Below are 22362 nucleotides of genomic sequence, written 5' to 3'. Positions count from 1 at the left end.
TTGGGAGGCCAAGATGGGCGAATCACGAGGTCAGGAGATCGAGACCATCCTGGCTAACGCGGTGAAACCCCGTCTCTACTAAAAATACAAAAAACTAGCCGGGCGAGGTGGCGGCGCCTGTGGTCCCAGCTACTCGGGAGGCTGAGGCAGGAGAATGGTGTAAAACCCGGGAGGCGGAGCTTGCAGTGAGCTGAGATCCGGCCACTGCACTCCAGCCCGGGCGACAGAGCGAGACTCCGTCTCAAAAAAAAAAAAAAAAAAAAAAAAAAAGAACTGAAAGTGAAAGAATGCAATGTTGCTGAAGTACTCCTTTTCAATACCATTCATGATCATCATATGCAGACAACTACCATCGACTCTGAATTGGGGTCCCAGCGTAGGCTTTTGCCCCTTGTAATCTTACCCACATACAATATCCACAGTTAGTCTTTTTAAACGGTAAGTCAAATCCTATCACTTCTTTCCTCAACATTCTTGAATGGCTTCCAACCTCATTCATAATAAAATCTAAAGTATTCACAAGCTTTTTCTGAACTTTCCAGCCTCACTTCATCACCCTTCTTGTGCTTACTCCAACCAAGGTATACTCTGAACTCACAAAACACTAAGCCAGCTCTCACTTGCTGTCCACACCACAACCCCCGCCAGTGGCAGACCTTCTTTTCATTCAGATTTCTGCTCAAATGTCACCTCAGGGAGGTCTTCCTGACCACACGTCACTGTTATCCTCTGCTTCACTGCCCCTCTTAGCAGTTATCAATACTTCACATTAAATTACTTATCTATCTATCTGGCTCGTCCATTAGAATATAAGCTGCAAGATGGGGATGTAGAATCTCAGAGCCTGGAACACTGGAAGCTACATAATAGACACTCAAAAAATGTTGTGGAAGAAAGAAAGGGAGGAAAGGAGAGAGAAAAAAGGAAATTTTCCTTGTCTTACTACTCAAATGTTGGTGTCTTTGCTCCCAAATAACTGAATGTGTAGGTTAATTGGAGAGCAATTATTTATGTCCCTGGACCCATGTGCTAGAGATAGTAACATCAGGAAAAAAGCAAGGGATTTGGAAAAAAAAGAGACCTGGATTTAAATCCCATTTCCATCACCAAATAGCTTTTTGACTTTGAACAAGATTTTAAAACTCTGTTGAACTTTACAGTTGCTAAGCCTTTAAACACCCATAAGTATTGGCTAGGCACTAGAGATAACTCAGAAAAATTGAGAGAATTAAATTAACTAACCTCCATTAAAAGTAGCTTGGCAAAAATGCATAATTAATAAGTATTAGCTCTCCGTTCCCTACCCCCTCTACCTCATCCTCCCAGCAGCTTTACCTGCCCCATAAATGCACCTTGGATAAGCAAAAGGAAGAGTGGTTACTGGAAGACTATGAGCAAATAAAGTCACTCCAGTGAAAGCACTTTGAAAAGGGTAGCATAGTATACAAATAAACTGAAGAAAGTATCATTCCCTTTGTTAAACATGTGTTGCAAAACCAGATTTCCATGGCTTAAATTTGTAGTAAGTAAATTAGCTTGAGAACAGTCCAAGTAAAGGACTCTGGGGCAAAGAATAAGCCAAGTGAAGATAAAACAGAGAGAAAAAGACAAAGTGTTCCAAGGGAAATGACTACTCTTGACAAAGCACTCCAGAATGCCAGGTGCCTGAATGTCAGGGAACCGACTGGCCAGCGCCTCCAGTAAGGGCTCCATCAGACCCACACTGACTCGAGTTTCCACCTTTGTAGGAGAAGAAATGGAAGCCCACAATATCATAAACAAGCCCTTAGCTCCTCTGTGGTCATCTTTCCCGCTGATGTGTGGTCATGATCAAGCTCTGGGAAGGACAGGATGGATGATACAGTGAAAATCAGCCCACCCATCAACAGAGGTGAGTAAAATATAAGCAAAGGCGAACACTGTTCATATTTATCCTCAGCCTACATGGACTCTCCCTAAATTGCCTCCCTTGAGCACACAGCACTTCAGGGAAGAAAATTAGCATTCCTCTGAGTTCCTGAAATATGTCGGGTCTTGGGATCTTTACCATCACATATACTGTCTCATTTTATCACCACAGTCATCCAAGAAAATCCCCATTTTCTAGGGGAAAAAGCTGAGACTTAGGAAGCTGATGAAAGAATTAAAGCCAGAAATAGCATTTAGCACTAACTCTATAAAAAAAGAAACAAGTCATCTCTTGCATTTGTATATTAGAACTTTATAAATTACAAAGTGTTTTCACAAGCATTCCCCTAAATTGACCTTCACAAACATACCATCAAAGGCAATTCATACAGTATTAGTATCCTCACTAAATAATAGAAAAAACTGAGGCTCAGAGCAATTGAGTGATTTCTCTAAAACTGCACAGCCAGTAAGTGGCAGAACTGGGACTTGAACCCACTTCCCTAATTCTGGGAATGGTGCTCTTTTCTCTAAAAGATCATTCCTACTTCTCAAAAGAGAACCAGATTTATGTAAACCACATGCATTTTAAAATTTGAGCTGCAAAAGGATATGGTTCCCATCTAGAACCTCTAAGTATATAGCCCAAGCCCCCTGAGTTATCTGGGTAACAAAAGCTGTGGATACCTCGAAATCTCCGTGGCTCAGCACCATGAAGACTTACTTCTAACCCGAGTGAAAGCTCAAAACAGTACTGTAGATATATGATCATTCAAAGACCCGGGTTTCATTTATCCTTCACTTGGGCCTCTGCACCCAGGCAAAGGGGAACAGAAATGGACGCACATCACTTCAGTTTCATTCTACCGGGAGAACTAGTCACAGGCCATTCCTGGATGCCAGTGGCCGTGTGGTACATGGCTGTGCAGCCACTTCACATGAACAACTCCACACTATGAAAAGCAGAGCATGAATTATAAGTAAATAGCTAGTTATCTCTGTCATTCCCTACTAACATAACCAATCATGAAACAAAAAATGGCTGTGAGATAATACCCTTAAAGTCAGGAGCCAGCTGAAATTGTTTTACACAGCCACAAGCAAGGATAATAGTTTTAAACATTATTTGATCCTGCTGCTACATAATCTTCCAAAGTATACAAATAATAACAAATAAATGTACGTTTGTCCCCAAGGATAGTACATTCTCATCCATCAGGGAATACGAGATCACCTGGGATGAATACTAAATTTCAAAAATGTAGATTCCCAGGACCCAGACCCAGTAATTTTTACGTAAGTGCTTCTGAGGCCTCAGGCCCACAGACCGTACTTGGTGAAATACTGGCATAGACCCATTGTTATTTCATGACTGGTGGTTCTATAATGGCTGCTTAAAAGTTAGACTGGAGAGAGGAGAAATGCATCAGCCATCCAAGTCTCCTCACAAAACCCAGCAGAAGTCAGCTCCAGGAAGGAGCAGGAAATCTTTGTGGTTTCAGATTTTCCACATTCAAGCACACACCCACTCCCACAAAGGGTTTGTTTTGCTGTCTAGGTTCTATTTTCTAGTCTCCTTGACACCGCAGAAACAACTTGGCCCTTCGCAGAGACTCAGATAACTTCAAATGGCAGGAGTTGCCTCACAAGGACAAAGGAGACAAAGATGGATTGGGCAGATCTAAGACCTAAAAAAAATAATATCTGTATTTAATAACTTCTATTTTACCTACAACACTGTGGCTCTCTCTGGAGCAAGGAGAAACTAGGGTATGAGGTACGGGCTACACTCAAGCTACAAAACAGTTGTTGCTCATTAACTTTGTATAACATGACATCCGATTCTTCCTTAACACAGGTAACAAATCACTTCTCATATCAGGGAGTTGCCCCAGAAGCCTTCAAACTATTTTAAGCCTAGTGCTGTGTCCCGGAAATCATTCTAAATGTTATCAATGGTGATCCTGAGAAATTCAAGAACAGTGAAAGAAAGTAATTCAAAATATTTTCCACTTTGTGAGTCTTTAGAAGACCTTTATATTGGAAAAACAGAAAAATAAATTAAGATTCAGAATGCTTGACTTCATACTGGATTGCCGGGTTTTGCTATTATTCATGGAATTAGATGGGACTTAAAAAAAAAAAGACAGTCAGAGGGCACCTGAATGTGAGCTGGGGCAGGATACTGGGGATAAAAATAAAACTAACTTGGTAGTTGATTAAACCTGCAGCAGGGCCTCGCAACTGTGGTTGGGGGAGGGAGTTATGGTCTAGGCGTACCATAATGCTCCCATCTACCTAGGGGTCTCCACAAGCATGACACTTTGATAAGGCTCCAGTCTAGAGACGCCTGGAGAGTCACTAGTAACACATACACACCCTCCTTAGGGCCCTGAGAAACTCCAGATTCTCCAACATGATGCATCCAAATTATTGTGTACAAGCTGAAATATGCCCAAGCTTATGCCTCCGCCCAGCACTCATAGCCATTATCTTCCACCTGCCTTGCAATTCTAATCAGACATCGCCCCTACCATGTTGTATTCTTGCTGCTCCTTCTCCCACACACCTGACCTCCCCACGTCACCAAGCTTCTCTCTTCCTACACAAGTGATTTCCAGACTTGCACCTACAAGGCATGGGTGGGTTACTTGCTCCTCCAGGTCACTGACTCCAGAGGCAACCTTTTGTCCTCCATCTCCTCTCCACCTCCACCTCCCAGCCAAACTGTCTCCCACCCCTCCACTTCCCATTTCCCCAGTCACCCAGATTCAGACATTGCCCTTGTCCCCGTCTCAGGTTCTTGTCTGTGATTCCTGCCTCCAGTCTCTCATCACTCCAATGTATCCTTAAAACTATGCCTAGACTATTTGGTAAATAACTGACCATGAACATTTCAACCCTGAATAAGGTGGATGTTACTGATTACATTAATGGTCCCAGTTCTTCACCTTTTCTTGACTCCGTGTCCTTTACCATGTAAATCTGCAGTTCTCTTTCACACTGACTTGAATTGGTCATGAGACTTGTTTGGTCAATAAGATGCTTACTGGAGAAGGATTTGCAAACTGACCTTGCTTACTCTTACACTTCTACAATTGCCATGAGAACATTCATGGACTGGCCTACTGTATAAGAAGCATGTGAAGAGCTGAGTAGCCCCAGGAACTCCAGCAAGAGCAATCTTATACCAGCCAAAAGCCCAACACCAGACATATGAGTGAGCCCAGCTGAGACCAAAAGTATTCAATTAAGTCCAGCCTAACTCACCAACAGACTAAATAAATGCTTATTGTTTTAAGCTACTGGTTTGTGGGGAGATTTGATATGAGACATTATGGTGGCAACAGATAGCCACTAGGACAATACAGAATACAACAAGATTATTTCAAAAGATATTCTGCCCATCCCAGTCATAATCAAAGCTTCCTCTTCATGTCACCATCTGTCTAGTTCCTGAGTCTTCCACCCTCCTATTTGTAGGGTTTACGTACCCCTGGGCCAGCAGACAGAATAGATCAGATCTGAACAGACCTTTACTATAGACCTTTCTTCCACATGCTTGAGAAGAGAAGATTCCTGGTGATTGGTGATATTCAACATTTTGTGATGAGACCAATAAGTAAGCAGTGACTCAGTTTCCTTATAGCTAGAACTGGTGACAGAAGGTGTCCAATGCAGAAACAGTTAAGGTTTTACAGTCTAGCCCCTCAATTTGAGAAAATTAATGCTAAAAGTGTGTATCTGAATCTTTCTCTTACACTGAACAGCAGCTTCCCAGAAAAATGGTTGTGTTTTCACAGGATATGTTTCTGATTGGTCTCATGTCCATGCGTGGGGGGATCCAGGGGAGAGAACAGAACCCATCAGAGAAGTTCGTGAGATACAAATGGAGGGATTTGTTAAGGATTGTGCAGAAGGAGAAGAAACCAATTCATACTTTGACATATTGCCCCACAATTTGTGTTTTCTCTCCCCAAGTTGAATACAAATTATTTGAGAACAAGTTTTCAATTCAATCCTCTTTTGAGGTGGCAATAGAGGCAACAGAAAGAAAACTGGATTTAAAATCATGAACTCTGTCATGAGGGAAAGCGATTTAATCACTGTTTTCTGTGAGTTAGAGTCGTCTGTTGCTTTATGTAATCACAGAATATAGAGAATATGTAGATAATAGATGGGTAGAATAAGTGGATCAACTAAATGTCACCTTCTTATTCTAAGAAAACATACTCTGTCACCCTAGCCCATTATTATCTCACATTATCATGTTTCATTTTCTTTATAGCACTTTATTATTATCCATAATTATCTTATATATCTTTTTACATATCTATTTTCTATTCTTCTCAATTCAAATGTAAGCACCATGAAGGCAGAGTCTCCACAAGGGGAGGATTCCATGAGGGTGTATCATTTACTATTGCATCTCCAGCTTTCAGAAATTGTTAGGCACATGGTAGGTACTCAGTGAATAATAACTTGAAGGAAGAAAAGGTAAGAAGAGAGAGAGAGAGAAGGAGGAAGGAAAGAAAGGAGGAAGGGAAGAAGGGAGAAAAAGATTAATGGGTGCATGGATACTTTATCTTCAGAGTTATCTAACTTCCTATCAATAACATCCAATCCATCAAAGAAATTATATTTCTTTGGGCACACTTAGGGTTATAGAAATACTTTCAATTCATAAAGAGACAGGCAAAAACATTTTCTCTGCATTATAAAAAATATTTGGTATTCATACAAATATTTTAGTCCAAAGGTTTCTGTGTTCTCTGATAGCCTATTCTCTAAATTTTTAAGTTTGGGAATTCTTCATATAAATATACAAATGGACTCAATGAAGGACCACAGAACGAGCCGTCTAACATTACTTAGCATATTTCCCTGTCTGTATAATTAACGAGTTGGATAACATAGTTTTTATGATTGCTTTTGAAACTCTATAAGTTAATTAGGAAAGCCATCACTTCTGGTTTCAAGCTCTCCTCCAAGAAACCATAATATCCACCAGATATACTCTCAAAATTAAGTAACTACTGAAAAGCACGAAAGCTGAATGGGGTGCTATACTTACATGTTTAAGCTTGCTGAAGAAAGGTCAGCTGGAATTGAAAAATTCTGATTTAAAAATACCCTCTGCCAACATTATTTTTGAATGTGAGAATTAGATACCTTAGAGCCTAAAGAAGCATTATATGGCCAGGGACCTCAACTCCCCCAAAGGCAGGCCTACCAGCAGCTCCAGCTACAGTCAAAGATATACAAAATGCTCCCTGTCCTATTGGGTCGTCAAATTTTCTGAATTTGTATTTGCCTCCTTGAAATGAGGCATGAATGAGGACCCAAGATGACAATAATATAGTCTCTTTTCCATCCTCTTGATTCACCCCCATCACAGTATGTGTCTTAGTCAAGGCTCCTTTGTTTGCAAGTAACAGAAACTCTCTTAGCGTGGTTAAGGGAAAATAGCATAGTTTTCATAATGGAATAATGTTATCTTGTGAAATCTGGGACAAGAAGGTACCTGAGCCCTAGTAGGAGTAAAAATGTTGTTGCCAGCAGGAACAAGCCCAACCACTCTCTTGATCTTGGCTCTTAGATTCCCTGCTCTGCTCTGCTCCGCTCCATCTGCCTCAGGGATTGTTACATCACCTTGCCTGTGGCCACCACCCAGCGCCCTGGTTTATGGTATCTCAGTTCAAGCCTGAACTGTGTGTAGAAGCTGAAACTAACACCCCCTCCACCAAATCCAAAGTCCTGGGAAAGAGATTGATTAGCCCGCATTGGGCCAAGTAACCTCCTCTATTCAAATCAACTGTGACAAGAGGGCAAACATGACTGTGAAGAATTCATCTGTGAGTCAAGAAGGGGCAGCCTGATGAGAAAATAAGGTCATTGTGAAGACACTCCAAAGAAAGGCTGCAATAGCATCTTCACAAGGACTCTATTAGGAGGGAGACTTTTATCATACAGGCTAAGAAATGACCTGTGTTAAGGTACTCCTAGAGGGACAGAACTTATATGAAGATCATGTAAGTTAATAACTAATAGGATACACACACACACACACACGTATACATATATACATATATATATGTAAAGTTTATTAAGTATTAACTTACACGATCACAACATCCCACAATAGGCTGTCAAAAAGCTGAGGAGCAAGTAGAATCAGTCCGAGTTCCAAAACTGAAGAACTTAGAGTCCAATGTTTGAGAGCAGGAAGTATTCAGCATGGGAGAAGATGTAGGCAGGGAGGCTAGGCCAGTCTCGCTCCTTTTCATATTTTTCTGCCTGCTTTATATTCCCTGGAAGCTGATTAGATTGTGCCCACCAGATTAAGTATGAATCTGCCTTCCCCAGCCCATAGACTCAAATCTTAATCTCTTTTGGCAACACCCACACAGACACACCCAGAATTAATACTTTGTATCCTTCAATCCAATCAAGTTGACACTCAGTATTAACCATCACATGAGCAGAGTGAAGACACTTCCCAACAGGCATCTTGAATTGCCACAAACTTAGTGACTTAAAACAACACACATTGATTACTTTAGATCAGAAGTCCAACATGGGTCTCACTGGACTAAAATCTAGGTGTTAGCAGGAGAGAAAGTCTACATATCTAGGGGAGAATACACAGTATTTCCTTTCCTTTTCCAGCTTCTAGAGGTCATTCACATAACTCCTTCATCCATCTGCAAAGCCAGCAAAGTTGCATCTCTCTGACCATTCTTCCGTCGTCGTATCTCTTTCTCTGGCCACAGTCTGAGCAGTTCTCTGATTTTAAGGGCCCATGTGATTAGATTGGGACCACTCAGATAGTCCAGATTATCTCCCCATCTCAAGGACCTTAATCACATCTGCAAAAACTTTTTTGCCATATAAGTTAACATATTCACAGATTCCAGAAATTAGGATGTGGATATCTTTGGAAAGTAATTACTCTGTCTACCACAGAAGGGTTTTTGAAATTAAAATATTTTTAGTTTTCAATTTCAGGTATGTTTTTCTTATTTGCCTAAATCTCATAACAATTTTCCAATATTTCATCCAGGGGTCATTTTATAATGGAGATGTACAGTCCATGTGCACATGAAAATAGGGAAAAAAAACATACATAATTTTCTATTAATTATTCTAATAATTATACATGTACATGTATATAATTACACATGCATATAATTATACACATAGAATTTCCTATTATATGTATATATGTATATGTATGTATAATTATATGTGTATAATTAAATATGAATATAACTATATAAACTTATTGTATATGTATAATTGTACATATATAAACTTTCCTATGAAAGTAGGAAATTTTAAGCCTCACCTACAAAGGCCTTATCAACATTTTATTTTATTAATATTGAATATCTGTAATCACCAATTGTCAGTTCTATAATAAAGTATAAGTAACAAGTATTGAACCTCTACTAATTCCCAAGCACTTTCCCAGGCTTTTTATATCTCTCATTTCAGTTTATCTTCACAATGACCCTACAAAGAGAATGGTATTATCTCCATGTTAGAAATGAGTAAAACAATGATAAATAAATTTGGCCAAGTCAAATGGATAGTAAGAAGTGGAGCCACGACTCAATTCAAAGCCATGCTCAAATACAAGTTTCCCATTCTGTCCTTTACACCAGATGGCCACTGAAGAATAAAACCCTGTTTTTAGGTGGGCTTATAATGTTCTGCTCTCTCACAATCAGAAATAACAACCATTCTATTAATAGCAATCCTTCCATTAATAAGCAAATATACTAGGAAAGTGGGACATGCAGACAGACATGTGATTCACTGCTAAGCAGAGCCTTGGTAAGTAGGACTGACAAGGTTCTGAGGATGACCAGGATCTTGCAGACAGCTGTTTATTACTGGTCATGATATAGGTTTTCTTTCCAATTTTTCCCAATTACTTAGAAAAACATAGACATAGATATAAGGAAGAGAAAGAAAGAGAACTGTGCCTCGGTATCCTCATCCATAAAATGGTCATAATTAAAGGTACTTAGCTAACTTCCAATGACTGTTGGGTAATTAAATAAGTTAATATATAGATCATATCTAATATATTATATGTTATATATTAGATATAATATATAATTATATGTTATATATAATAATGTAATATATAATAATATGTTATATATTATAATATTTTATTATTATATATTATATTATTTGTAGGAGAGGCTTAATATATTACATAATAATATATAATATATAATAATATAGATAATATATAATATATATAATAATAATATATAAAGCACTTAGAACAATGTCTGGCTTATAAAAAACATTATCCTTACCACCACCAACATCATCATTACCATCTTCTTCTTCATCACTATCAATATTTCAGGCTTGAAGCACTAATAAATATAAAGGCTAGAAGGTCTCTACATATTAGAAGGAGCTCCAGGATGTCAATAGACAAATTACCACCTGGTGTTTCTGGTCTTCTTTGGTCTCAAATACAGGCATCAGTAATATGCACTCCTCTATTGAATTTATTGCTTCCTCACAATTAGAGACTTTAACTCCTTAATGCTATTTTTTTTTTTCTTCTAGGAGTCTAAGAAAATCCAATTCCCAGTCTATCCATTGTTTAAGTTTCTGTATGTATAATTTATCTTACAATAAAAAGACAAATCAAACTCCACGTTTAGAAACATCTCAGAAATACAGTGTGGCCTCTTAGTAACCAGGTAACTCAAAATGTGTCATGTTGCTTAAACTCTCATCCAAACTGTTTTCTTTTATCAAAAATTGAATCAATTTACTGTTTTTACCTCTAATGTGGTTCAACCTCCATTTCTTTCCATTTCTTCTACACACACTTTACTGTTTTTATTTGCATTCCAAATGTTTTCCTTGAACTTTTTTGTGGTTTTATTTCTCTCATCATCTCCCACTGTCTCCAATTCTTCCTATTTTCTTTGGACACTTAGGGCCAACTGTTTTCCTATTTCTTTGCTTGGGCTCCCCATCTCTCTCCTCAACTTTCTCTCTCCCCTCATGCTGGTTCCCTCTGTTCTTTCCTGCTCCATATGCTGCCCGCCTCTCACTTCCCCTTTAGCTATAGACAGTCTAAAGCTGCTTATCAGCCTTCTTCTTCTTGTCAACGCACAGTTGTTTGCCTGAATAGAGTTGAAGCAATTTCAACCTTTCTTTTTCCACCAGTGTCTCATGACTTGGCCCCTGCTCTGCTACTTAACCCCTCTCTCCCCTGCAAGGCTTCAGTCTCAGCAGAACTCTCTCACTTCCTCTCTATTTCCATTTCTTCATCTCTGTCCCTTCTCTGGTAGTTTCCAATATCTCTCACTACCTAAAGTCTGCAGCAGAATCCTCTCTGCTAAGCTTATAATGTAATTAATTTCCTCATAGCTTACTATATGAGCATAATACTTCTTAGAATGTATGCCCCTTGAGTACAGAAGCCTGAAGTCAAGTCTTAACTATGCAAATATTCAGGGCTGATGTCAAGAGCTAGGAAGGTACATGATGTAGTGAACTGCGCATGGATCTTTAAACCAGTACTTAAGAATGACTCTACCACTAAGTCTTCATTTGAATAAAATCATTTATTTAACCTCTCTGGATCTGTGTCATTTCTGAAATACGGTAGTCAAATTGTGATCTCTTGTTCTAATCATCTTTGCTGAATAGCAAATTTCCCTAAATTTAGTAGCACAAAGACACAATCATTTTATTATTTTCATGAGTTTTGTGGATTGAGAATTTGGAGAGGACACAGTGGCTCAGCTCTTCTTCATTCCAAGATGCCTAGGGCTTGCACGAGGAGACTCAAACAGCCACAGCTAGACAACATGGGTTGGAAGATCCATTTTCAAGATGACTTCTTCATTCACGTATCTGGTAGCCTCTCCAGGTGGACGGGACGTCCTCAGCACATGGTGGCCTCAGATAGCTGGACTTTGTAAATGGGACTGAGAACTCCAAAATGTGATGATCCTGTTTGACAGGACCGAAAGAGCATGGCATTCTATAACCTTGGAAATCATATAGTATCCCCTCCACTCTACTGGTTAAAGCAGTTACAAGTTCAGTCCTATTCAAGGGAGAAGAATTTGACTTCACTTTCTGATCACTTTCCTGACATTGTAGGAAATCACGAAGGATAGGAGTTACCGTGGTGGCCATCTGGAAAATTCAACACATCCCTGCATTCCCTTCTAGCTCTAAAAATCTGATTCTATGCCTTACTTAGATTCCCGGTAGATGTTCAATTAAAATGTTTCCTCTGCTCTCCAGAGGGCAACTTGAGAAACACAGGCTGTGGGCTTTTTATACACATAACACAGTAAGAGGATAACATGAAACCATTCTTGTTCAAGCATCGAAGTGTGTGTCACACACTGAAATCTTGTAAATATGTGAATTCAAACAAAGAAGGTGTCATCAAAGGTCCTGTTAGTCAAAGAGAGTCCACAGACTGTGAGAATTTACTGACCCTTAATTGTTCACATTACTTTATTTAATCTTATATTAATCCTGAGCAGTAAATAACGTATTCACTGTTTTGCAGTTCAGGAAGCTGCGCCTCAGAGTTTTAAAAAAATTGGCCCCAGGTCCACGGTTAGTCTTATATGTTTTGTTGCCATATTAGAAGTTGTAGCACAAGATTGAACTGTTCAGAGATGGGTTCTCTGTGTGGAATTTGCCATGACTAAGAACAACAAAGGGTCCATTCTTAGCTGGGGGACAACATAAAAAAAGGCAAGAAGTAGCAGGGAGCAGGGTAAATGAGGTGGGACCAGTGGGCTAAGGAGGGACATTGCCTGGGCTACTCAAAGAGCAGAATTACTACTGAGTTGCAGCAAATCATGAGTTCTGCCTTGTGCAGCAATATCCACATATAACAACACATGGGGTTACTCTATTATCAGAGAAAAAGGAGATTTGCAAACCTACGCATTTGCCAGTCTCTACAATGGTTCCCAAACACAGACTATCGTGCCTAATCTTCTTGTTAATTATTTGTGGTAATGCGGTATCAAGACCTGGTTCTTGCCCATTACCATGCAAATGACTATTGTTGTACAGCATTTCATATTTCCAAAATATTTGACAATAATTTAGCAGCTACTGCTCTTCATCTGCAAAGAGAAAGTGGGTAATAATCAGACAGTTTTCATTTGTCAGATGAAGACATTTGGCATTAAATCAAAGATAGGTATGAAAATTATAATTTCAAATTCTTCATTAAATCCCAGAAGCCATATACCCTCCTCTACCACTTCATTTTTTAAATGATTTAAAAATCTTGAACGTTCATGAGAGCCTTTAAAATTTATAACACCTGCATTTCTGCCTTTAGTTTTAATTATCTTATACTTTTTACATTTCTGCTCTTATAATAAAGAATCCAAAGAGTACTGGGATAGAAGAGAAAAGAACTAAGCCAAAAACACAAGTCCATTCTCCCTTCATGGTTCACCTTCATTCTGCACATATTGTTTGACTGTGGACTGTGATGAGGGCCCTAAGTCAGGGCCCTAAGTCTTTAGAGGACAAACAACCTAAGCAGAAGAGGGGGCAGGCAGTACCAGAGCCTGTACAATGTTTAAATTATATGCAGCCTCTGCTATTTAATTAAGAAAGATCCCACTGCCCATAGACTGAGGCACAAGAAGCTTAAGCTGGAAACAGAAAGGGCCCCCTCAGAGAGCAGAAGTCCCTGGTAGAAGTTAGAGCAAGCGTCATCCCAGGTCTCTCTGTTGCCAGCATAGGCTCCAAAACGTTCTGCCTCATTAGCATGTCAAACCCAGTCCTGAATGTAACCCTACAGTAGTAGCTCTGTATGTGATTTCTGATGGTGGGACTAGGGTTGTAGGACCCTCTGACTGTGACACATGTCATGCCTCTGGGTTGACCTGTCTGATTGGGCTGCTGTTCTCTCTTTCTCCTCTATATGATTTGCACGTACCTTCCTAGGTGTAAGAGGAAGACATTTCAGCGCATAATATATAGGTTACCATTTGCCTGCTACAGTCATTGATCATGGGGACTAAAGGCAGCACCTTATTGCCCCTTAGTTCTGTGGAGAATGACTCAGCCCAGCTAAAGAGATTCTGGCCTCAGCTCTAGAACTTAACTGCTGTGGCCTTAACAACCAAAGACAAGAACAACAAACTTTTATCGAGCACATACTAAGTCTTAGTCACTCTGCTAAGAGTTTCTTACACTTATCTCACTGAATCCTCACAAAACAACCCTCACATGTAACTACTAATTTTATTCCTATTTTACTGATGAGGAAAAGCAGGGCTCTTAAGAGATGTAGCATGTCACTACTGGGTGACAGAGTGATATTTCAAATGAGGCATCTTAAAACCATGTTCTTAACCATATGCCAGTCTGATCTGCAGACTATGAGACTCTATAATCCTCTGCTCAGACAAGGGGTGGCTGATCCAGAAAAAACAGCAGTGAGTGAGATGCTATGAAGAAGTCAAAGGCATAATACAAATGATCCCTGTTCTCTAAGCCAAGGTATCAGCAAAATAAGATATCCATATAAACTGCAATAAATAACAGCACAAGATATAATGTCACCAAACCGTACAACAGATCCTCAACATCCCAGACAGATACAAGATATTTCCAAGAAAAAATCTGAGGAAATTCATAAATTTTCTAAAAGCACTCAATTTTTCTCATAAACTGTAGCTATGCATAGCTTCATAGATGGAACTGCCTCATACCTGATCAGAATACGGACAAACTGAGCAGCAGATGGGGCTTGCTCAATCACTGAGTGACTCGCTCTGCTCATAGCTTCATAAAGATTAAAATTCATACCTCAGCACAGTTAATCTATGCTGGACCATGGGACAATCTCAGATTTTAAGTAGTTAGTCCTATGAATCCTATGAATAATAATACAGGAATTCCAAGGTTTAGCAAGAATATTTATGGCCAGAATGAGAGGGGCAAGTAATACGTGAAAGGAGCTCAGAGATGAGACTTCACCAAGTCCTCTTCTGAATGACTTGCCTGTTTTCTCTTACCTGCTGATAAGATATTCACATCTGCCTGTAAGGCTGAATTATGCCCCTACAGACTCTTTTTGCCTTCCTTTCAGGTTTCAGGGCTTTCATCAACGGGGTGCTGGGCTCCAAAAAGCACACACAGAGCATTTTATACCTTTTACCAAGGCTGGGCAGAGGGAGATCAGTTACTGTTAATTACAGATGCTTTCTGTCATAATGGGCCAGATTTTCAAAAGAGTCTCAACTGCAAAGCTCCCAAATGCCACGCACAAACCTGGTAATGGCCCATGCAGATTGAACACTTAGTGGGTCTGTGTGCATTCCGTTCCAGGGACTGCCTTTGAAAATTTAGCCCCATAACTCCAAAGCGTTTGTAGCATCGTAATCTGTCATCATTAGCAACAATGCTTGACTCAGTGCTCAACATTCTTATTAAGCATGCAATTATGAATGCAGACAATGTTTAATCACTTTTACAAAAATACAGCTGTGTTGTTGGGGAGCTGTCATTTACTGCTCATTAATGATTGATTTTTTTAACCATCTAAATTGTTTTCATGAGAACAGCAGATTAACTATAAAGAATTCATTATTGGTCATTAAGGAATATTAAAATGGAAAACCTTTACAAGATGTGTCCTGTCTTGCTATGTTCAGATGGGGTGGAAGCGCTCTTGCCAGTATGGGGGAGAAAACAAAAACATCTTTCTTCCAGACCTCTGGTAAGGAGATAAAGCTGAGGAAAGGCGGGGTGAAAAGAGAAATCAAGAAAAAGATCTCTTTTTGTTGAAATAAAACATTGATTACATTTTACAATGGCAATAATTTACCCCAAATAATGACTTCAGCTATTGTCCAGCTTGTTTAAGCACTGACTGAGCTGTGGGTACCAATCGATTCAGTGCAGATTGTTAATAATGGACTATTTTGAAAACTTATAGCTGTTTCTCCATACCTCCCATACACAGGAGGACACTTGTTTCTTTCCCACACTGCACACCTAATTAAAGATGAGTCAGGGCATTATTTTATGGCCAGGCTTTTTTACCCTGGATACAGAGAGCTGGGTTCTGTTCCATCAAATGCCTCCTGGAAATACTGTGATTAAATGCACTTATCCACTGCTACCTACAAAGAAAACAAGTTGCAAAACCTGTTAGGACATTAGAAAGATCAGATTGCTCAATGTCATGCCGTCCCTGGATTTCCAGTTTGGATGCTCAGTGCACCCGTACCTGGGACTCTTCATTTCCTCACTTGCTCAGTGGCTTCCAGGATCCAATCATGAGGAAGAAGTTTTTTCAATTACATTTCTTTATTCTTCTTTTCTGGTGCGCCCTTACTCCTGGTCTTCTCTGAAATGTCTGTCTTAGTTCTTTTCAATAATATTTTGGATTTTCTTCTGATAACAACTGTAATATGTATGTTTTGGAAAATATAGAAAGGCACATAAAACAATTTACAGCCATCTGTGGTCCTATACCTGGAAATAACTAGATATGATTACTGCTAACATTTTATATTTGCTTGCAGTATTTCTCCTATGAGCATGTTTATAGTCGTATGATCTTAGATGAGTTACTCATTTTCCTGGTGTTCAATTTTCTTTTTCTGTAAAATAGGGAAATAGTAGTTCCTATTTCATATGGTGATTATGAAGATTAAATAAGTTAAAATTTGGAAGGCACTTAGAGAAGTGTCCAACATAAATTAAGAGCTATGCACATTCTAGCTATCATGATCCTATACATTTTTGAGTGAAAACAGTATTAGGAGAATTCAAAAGGAAAGAAGGATCTCTTACTAGCTAGTAAAAATTTTAAAATGTTAACATTCACAAGTGATGATGCTACAGGTCCAGGGAGCCCTACTCTGAGAACCACCGCCTTATATTAAATAAGAGAAAAACCAACCACAAATGAGAAAAACACTAATAAGGAATGGGAGTATGTATGGTCCAGTGAGTCTCCCCTGGGAAAAAAGTTTCACTGGGGTTTGTGTCACCAGGAATGATGTGGTATATGGAAATGACTTCTAAATAAAATAGCTGGTGACCTATCACTTTGGTTCAAGTCATTGCCAGGTAGTACATCTTTTAGTGACACATCCATATTGTTTCGCCCAAGATATTCCAGCATTATACGTGGAAGAAATCACCAGAAATTGGAAACTCAGGTCTGAGAAAAGCAGATACTCAGACTCTCTGTGCCTGGGTAAGCATTCAGGACAATTGAGGCAATCTATTGCTTTCCTTTACTTTGCTACCACCCTGAAGTGCCCAGGGATGGAGAAAAACAGTCAATGTGAATATTTATACATTTTAAAAAGCATCATACTACTGCCATTGTTTTACATTCAGCTTTTTCTGTAAGTAATATATTATGAGCATTTTTCCATTTCCTTTTAAAAAACTTTAATCCATTCTGTACTATTCCATCACATGGATGTACCTTACCTTTTAAGTAATCCCCTTCTGGGGGTATGTTTGCTTCATTAATTTCTCTATTATAAATAATTCTGCACTGATTTTTTATTCATTGTTCATCTTTTATTGCCTTCATGTATACAGTCAGAAATTTTGGATTTGGAAGTTGTGTGCCATAAGTATAAAGGGTTAAGAACCACTGCATCAGAATTTTGTAATTATAATAGAAACTCTAGAATAATTACAACCAGTATTCATAAATACATTTTGTCCCAAAAAGTTAAAACTGGAAGACTTCCTTTGTCAAAAAATCCATCCAAAAATATGCTTTAAAGTATTTGTCTCAAAGATGTTGAGGTACAAACAATAACTCTACAAAAATGATTTGCCTGTTTCCACAGTAAATTTTGGTTATAAAGACACTGATGTGTTGGCTTATGGGACTGTTCTGGTGCCTGATACATGAAAGGATAAATAAATATTTTGAATCAATGAATGACTAAATGATGAAGCGTTCACTTATAACATAAGCATAGGCCACTCAATATTGGTTAAATCGTATTGCTTAAAGAGAAATAACTAATATCTCATATTTTGGGGTAATATATACATTGCTGGAGTGCTGGAGTGTATTTGCTTTTCATATGTTCCCTAGTGTCAGGCTGAACATAAGCTCTGATGTTAGAGTTAGTCCCCAGGGGCGAGAGCAGAACATCTGAAAGATACACTTAGCCATCGTATTGAGACCATCTGCATTAAAACCGTCCACTCCAACTCTTTCCTCATGATGGCTCCTAGACTGCTGAATCATGAGTGATTTCTGCTACAAGGATCTCCTTTCATTAAACAATAGTACAAGAAGCCATCACCGTGGGTCAGGGATCCTCAATCTCTGCTGAATTTCCTGGGGAACTTTTTAAAAGAAGATAACTAAAAAAAACAAAAAACAAAATATAAAACAAACAAACAAAAAAACCCACTATCAATGTCCAGGTCTCATCTCAGGATAATCAGAGCCACTAGGGCAGGAAGAGGGGTGGGCATCAGTTCTTTATACAAGGTCCTCCAATGTACCACCACAGTTAAGGAACACTGCTTTAGAGAATGTAAACAGCCAACATAATACAACTTTAGGCACCCGATGACCTCAAGAGAACAGTGACATCAAAACATCTTCCAGGCATCACTTTGCTATGTAGAGACAGATTCATAGTTCTTTCAGGCATTGATTATCTTTGTAAGTACTAGAAGTAATATACCTCTCCAGAAGCCTGTCAAGTTGCAAACCTGTGGAATAATTTGGCAAAGAGTGACAAAGTGCCAAACTGGAACAACTCGTGGGCAATTTTGGCTCTAACGTTTAATTGCGATGAAATGGAACTATGGTACAAGTTATTTTTGGATTTCCAACATCTTTTTATAGTAACTACTAAATTGGAATGAAAATGCTTGCACTCAAATTGATAGTGCCTTTAAGTGGCAAGAAAATCTCTTCTGAGCTCCTTTGGACCCATTATCTCTGAGATTTCTGTGATGCAAATTGTACCTTCCTGCAGAAAGCCACCATCCCTGAAGGCTGACAGTTCATCTCAGTTCACTGAGAGTCAAGTAAACCGGCAGTCACAACCTGCTCAAATTCCATAACTCAATAATGAAGGTGTGGAATTTTGACCTTGGACTGAGTTAATTAATTATTTAATTTACTTTATTATAGACATATATAAAAGTGTGTACATAATATGTATACTTTATGCCTTCAAATTTGTATATGTCATATATATGTCTTCTAGCAGGCTATCTACTTTGGATATTATATAAAGTAAGGCTCATAATTTTAACATAAATAAGTGTACATTTTTAAAAGTAAACAATTTTCATCACCCATGCTAAATCGTTATTAAACAAATATTTAAAGATGATCAGTTTGAAGGGACACCACACAATTAGAACGCCTAGGCTGTCCATCTGAGTCAATCCACTCTTAGCCATTGCCAAAAACTGTCATATGAATGAATATGGATGTCTGCACTTTTGGAACAAAGTTATCCAAACCTTCACTTCTAAAACTAGTCTTCAACTATCATGTGTCTTGAGGGCTGATTGTGGGTGAGTTATTATGACAGAGGAGACTAACTCTGACAAATCGTTGCTCCCCCTTCCAAAATACAGAGTTGTTAATGAGTAGCAGTTGCCCAGCCAAAAATGACATTCCTGAGTCCCTGTGGGATCCTGTGACTCATTCTTGCCAATGGGATGTGTGTGAGGCAATGGGGCCAATGTGGTTGAGGAGTCAATGTGACTTCTCCAACCACTCTTTCCACAGAGTGTGCACACAGACTTGGGAAGCCACATATTGAAGATGATAGAACTGCAAGATGGAAAAAGACTAGGTTTCCTCACTCACTACTTGGAAGAAGGCTACTCATAAGCCAAGGATATCTATTTTGTACTTTATTGAATGAGAACTACATTTCTATACTATTTGGACCACTATACACGTTAAGTGATTTTACAGAAGCTAGCATCACACTCATGCAAATGCTATATCTGTCCCTATTACAACTGATAAAGAACCTTTGAGTGATGCTTCTTCAAAACCTTTGTTGTGACTGGTGTGAAACATGTGTGACTTCTAGTAACTGTAAATAAGAGATTTAATGGGAAGGCATATTTTACAACAGCTGTCATTTAGAAGCATAAATATATTTAAAAAGAATAAAAGTGTTTCTTACTCAGATGTTTTAAATCTCTTATGAAAATAAACTTTGAGTTTAGTAATTAGAGTTAACTTGTTTCTAAATGAAAATTTAGTTTCATATCATCTGTTAACTGGAAATTAGCTCACTATTGTAGTTCTAAATATGCTATATATTCCCTCATATGTATTCTTCCAGATTTTTTCATAGAATCATTTTAACACAGTATCTATTTTATGAAAAATAAATAAGTCATGTTCTATTGCTTCTCCAAATGTGAAAAAAAAATATGAAAATATACACATTAAATTCAATATACTGCCAATAAGATTCCTTTTCTGGGAGAGGGTTCTACCTGAGAACCAGGAAGAAAAACAGGAGGTTTTATGGTAACACTATGTCAGTATCAAGGAAAGCTAGCAACAGAGCAAAAGAATCTCTGATGGCCTTCAGAGCTCTGAAAACCACTAGAAAGCTTCCCATCTATGCAATAACAAGGCAAGGCAAGCAGTTATCACAAAGAAATACTGCCAGGCCAGGCTGCATTCCGATTCATGGTCTTTTGAGTAACTAGATACTTGTCTCTAGACAAATACTAAACCTTTTTGGTCTCATTTTTCTCATTTGTGTGCCATAAATAAGAATAGGTAATTCATATGGTCCCTTCAGATTCAAAACAAAACTTCTGTGAAAGTTTATCACTTCCCTAGAAAAAGACCTTTGTGAGGTATGGGTACCTGGTAGATCTAAAAGTCCAAGGGCTGCACAAGCATGAATACGACGGCCAGTCTTCCTGGGCAGCTACCATAGCCATAGTCCTTCAGTTGCACCTGGAAAACAATGTAATGGTATAAATGCAGGGACCAGGAAACATGATTATATTACTTAGCAAACAGGTTTCTCAGGCATGTAGACATTGTAATGTAACCAGTAACCTTTTAAAGAACATTTTATTTTCTTCAAAAATGTTTCCATTTGTATTTATTCAGGAATTGAAAATATGAACATTTCACTTAGGACCACCTTAGATAATAAACATTTCTGGAAATTTTATTAACATTTGAAGCATTGCTGTTAGAACAAACCAAATAATTAAATAGTAGAAGGTATATTACATCAGATCTGCTCATGCAGATTTTCAGGTAATCAAGACTCACTTTCAAACATTAAAAAAAAAATCAATGGATAAAGCAGAGAAGTCATTTCCTCTGAAAAAAATTAGGCTTATACCTTTTTATGGGACTGAAGCTGGGCACTCATATGAATAAATAAGATCAATAATGGTACATCCATGAACAGCCACTCCTGGAATTTCAAGACCTTAGAAAATGTTGTAAACAGACACACAAACACAAACACACAACACACACACACACAAACACACACACAGTATTGAAATAAATAAGCCATGCCTGCAAAGCCTTCCATAACAGAGTTCTTAATGGAAATGATAGACCTTTAATGATAGAAATATTAGCAGACCCTGTAAGAATATTGTAAATCATTTCTAAGTAACAATATTGATAAGCCAAGCCTTTCGAAACCACCCAGGACACCTCTTTAGCTAATTAAAACCAGAGAGTGGCTGTGGCTCTTTTGTCATTTACAATATTGTAGCTCTGATCATCCCACAGTGAATGATTTTACTTCAGTAATAACCCTGATCCAACATTCGTTAGCAATTACCACATCAGACTTTATCTACTGGTAACAACTGGTTCGGAAGATATTGCCCTGCATGCATTAATTTCATCATGCTAATAAAGTTCCCTGTTATAAAAAGCAAAAACATATTAACCTGTCTAATGCAATATAAGAAACATATATATCTTTCTTGCAAAATGATACACCAGCATTTCATTTTTATTTCAAGACTTAAGTGGGTAAAGTATATTAGAGCAGAAAGTAACAAGCTATAATCTTCACTGAACACAATAACATAACTAAGTTCAACAAATTTTCCTGTGAGTAATTGCAGCTATTGTAATTTATAAACATTCTATTACCTTGGAATTTGCATAACAATGCAAGACTGCTCATTTCTAAACACTGAACACTGAAATAGAAGTAGATGCATCTCGTCTTTTCTGCAAAGGTCAGGGAGGCCACTGCTGGCTCCAGTTAACTCTCTTGGAGCACCTAGCACATGTGGACTGATGGGAACATTTAATAAAGATGCAGATGTGACTGAAAATGACCAGCCAGGATCTCCAGGACACAATCTGTGGCATACAGCAAGAAATCTATAAGGACTTGTTGAATGAAGTAGGAGGGGAGCTCTATTGTCTTA

General features: G+C 38.4%; 1 long non-coding RNA gene across 3 annotated transcripts in view; it reads right to left on the bottom strand.

The window, feature by feature from the left end:
• Positions 1–22362, bottom strand: part of LOC117064628 — a 47958-nt gene that overhangs the window by 19896 nt on the left and 5700 nt on the right. For 2 of the 3 annotated variants that reach the window (XR_004429564.1, XR_004429565.1), the window contains one exon: positions 20810–20902. This is a non-coding gene — a long non-coding RNA (uncharacterized LOC117064628). Of the gene's footprint in view, positions 1–11512; positions 11911–20809; positions 20903–22362 lie in introns of those variants that run through there. The other variant, XR_004429563.1, reaches the window with a different exon arrangement.

Source organism: Trachypithecus francoisi, unplaced genomic scaffold (assembly GCF_009764315.1).
Source record: "Trachypithecus francoisi isolate TF-2019V2 unplaced genomic scaffold, Tfra_2.0 Lachesis_group2, whole genome shotgun sequence".
NCBI classification, from domain to species: Eukaryota; Metazoa; Chordata; class Mammalia; order Primates; family Cercopithecidae; genus Trachypithecus; species Trachypithecus francoisi.
This window is presented reverse-complemented; position numbering and strand designations above follow the sequence as displayed.